We start from the raw sequence: 2,934 nt of genomic DNA on the forward strand, positions 1-2,934 counted from the left end.
TTCTTGAAAGTTTCCCCATGGAAAAAGGTTTTCAGACTCTGTAGGAAGGGCAAGTTAAGTCAAAGGTATGTTGGACCATATCAGGTTGTCGAGAAGGTTGGACCGGTAGTGTATCGACACAAGTTACCGCCAGAACTTGAGCAAATCCTTGATGTTTTTCATATGTCTATGCTTCGAAGGTATTATTCAGATCCATCACATATTGTGCCAATAGAGGAGATTCAACCTCATCTCACTTTTGATTAGGAACCAATAGAGATTTTAGACCATGAAGTGAAAGTGTTGCAAAAAGAGAGAGTACCATGGTGAAAATTTTATGGCGCAACCACAAAGTGGAAGAGGCTACTTGGGAAATCGAGAAAGTGATGAGACATCAGTATCCCTATTTGTTTAGCTCAGGTAAATTTTAAGGACAAAATTATTTTTAATAGGGGAGAGTTGTCACACCCTAAAATAGGGCCTGAGAGTTTTAGGGTATTTTAGGAATTTTGGCTGATATGAGCTCAAAATTTCGTAAGGTTGATACTTGATAATGTTTTCGACAATGGTTTTCATAAGTCAATTTTTGTAAACGAGTTTTAAATGTCATTAATTTTAGAAAAGGGATTAATTTGTAAAAAGGGTCAAATTTGTGAGTCTTTATGAAGTAATTAAACCAATTTTTCAAAATCAACCTAATAAACCCCCATTCCCACTTTTATTTCATAGAAGCTTTTCTTCTCATTTGCTTGTGTCATTTCTTGCTTTCCCAAATCCCTCCCACTTGCTTTTGATCTTCAACTCCTAATTCTCTTTGAATCCTATCACCCTTGAGCCTCAAATCTCCAATAAAAGCAAGAAAATCACCCAAGAATTCCACCATCTTCATCATCTTCTCCAAAACGTGAGTTTTTCTAGGTTTGAGTCAAAGCTAAATTTTCTTGTATTCTAGGTAACCAATTGCTTCTCTATTAGGTTTAAACGCTATTTAGTTCTTTAAATTGAATTTTAGCCATTAAAATGCATGTTTTAGGTAAAAGCCAAAAATCGGGTCTTTAATGGTGAATTTCAAGTTTATGGATAAAAACTTGGTTTTAAAGTGTTTTTCAATTATTTTTAATCAAATTAGAAGCTTTCTAAAGTAACTTTGAAGTTTTGTTAAGGATTTCTTGGGTTTATTATCTGATTCAGCTGCAATAGTATTCTGTTTAGCCTTTTCAATTGCAGTGTGTTGTTTAGATTGTTTTGAATTCTTTCCATGGTTGAAATCATATTTTTCCTCTTCTGTAGTTGCATATTTAAAAATGTCATTCAGTTGAGTCCCATTTCTTAGAGTGATTGCCTTGCAATGCTCTTTCCCTTGTGATCTTAAATTCTCAGCATCAAGTAGCAGAGCTCCTTGTGGTCTCAAATTCAAAGCATTTGTGATTTGTCCCACTTGATTCTCAAGAGCTCAAAGGGATGCAGCTTGACTCTGTATCATGACATCATTCTTGGCCATATATTCTTTCAAAAAAGATTCAATAGATGATGATGGTGAAACTAATGCTTGACCTTATTTGGATGTTTTGCCATGGCATGGGTTGATTATAACAAGGTGGTGCCCTCTTGGCATTCTGTCGAACAACATTGTTTGAATTCCTAGCACCTTGATTATTCCAACCAAAGTTTGGATGTTGCTTCCACTCTGGATTGTAGGTGTTAGAATAAGGATTGTTATTCCGATTGAAATTACCCATGTAGTACACAGATGCTGGGTTTGATGGGCATTCATCAAACACAAGGTTTTCCCTACAATAAACAGAAGATAGCTTGATTGATTTCATCTCCTAGACTACAGTTGGTCTCTTCATTGTCTTGATCATATTAGCTAAAGATGATACCTGGGTTGTCAATCAAGTGATTGTATCAAGCTCAATGATGCCAACAGCTCTCTTGTCAGTCCCAACTCGCATGGTAGGATATTGATAATCATTGTTTACAATCTGTTCCAAAATCTTATATGCTTCATTATAGGATTTATCCAACAAAGTACCATTAGTAGAGGCATCGACTACCATCTTTGTATGTGCATTCAGACCATTATTAAACATCTTCGTCTGAGTCTAGTGCTGGAAACCATGCATAGGATATTTTCTAAGTAATTCCTTAAATCTTTCCCAGGCTTCGTAAAACGTTTCATCCTTTGATTTCTGTAAAGATGTGATGTCATTTCTAAGCTTGGAATTCATGTTTGTAGGATTATACCATAGCAAAATCCTCTGGCACAAGTCATTCCATGATACCACTATTCCCAATAGAAAAGCATTAAGCCACGCTCTTGTATCATGGACTTAGATTTTTCCCATGTGATCCGTGCGACCTTAGATAGTTCCTTCGCTAAAAAATGCCTAAGTCAGCCTAACTTGAGACAATTGAGGATTCAACAGAATTCCTCTAAGGCACCCACGAAGAACAGTAGAAGAACGAAATAAGAATGAACTCAAAAGCTAAACAAAAGCCACAGAAAAGTAAGAGCACTTGAGAGAAAAGTTTGAGTGAATACTCTCAAAATTCTATTAATAACTGAATGAATTACAATGAGGGGGAGAGGCCTCTATTTATAGCTAAGCCTCTCCAAAATCAATGGTATAGATCAAAGTACATCAATGGCTAAGATTAAAAGCTCTCTAGATATCAAATATCTAATATTACAAAATCGTATCTTCTAAAGATTACATTTAATGTCTAGGATCACATATCTTTGAAGATCACCTTCCATATTTGCCAAGCTTCGGAGATGGGCTTTCAATCTCTCCAAGCAACGAACTAGTCCGATTGGGCCAAATAACCTCCTTCGAATATGATGGATCGTACAAGTTCATCATGGTCATCATGGTTGCGGGCTCCCATGCGCAACCTATGACATTCTCCCCCACTTGTTCTAGCGACGCCCTCATCGCGTCCTCCTCATGA

General features: G+C 36.5%; 1 non-coding gene across 1 annotated transcript; it reads left to right on the forward strand.

Annotated features, from left to right (window-relative positions):
* Positions 1-2,094: 2,094 nt before the first annotated feature.
* Positions 2,095-2,201, forward strand: LOC128042077 (small nucleolar RNA R71). Its single transcript, XR_008197285.1, has one exon. It is a non-coding gene; the product is annotated as a small nucleolar RNA R71 (small nucleolar RNA).
* Positions 2,202-2,934: the final 733 nt, after the last annotated feature.

The sequence above is a fragment of the Gossypium raimondii genome, chromosome 6 (genome assembly GCF_025698545.1).
Source record: "Gossypium raimondii isolate GPD5lz chromosome 6, ASM2569854v1, whole genome shotgun sequence".
NCBI lineage: Eukaryota > Viridiplantae > Streptophyta > Magnoliopsida > Malvales > Malvaceae > Gossypium > Gossypium raimondii.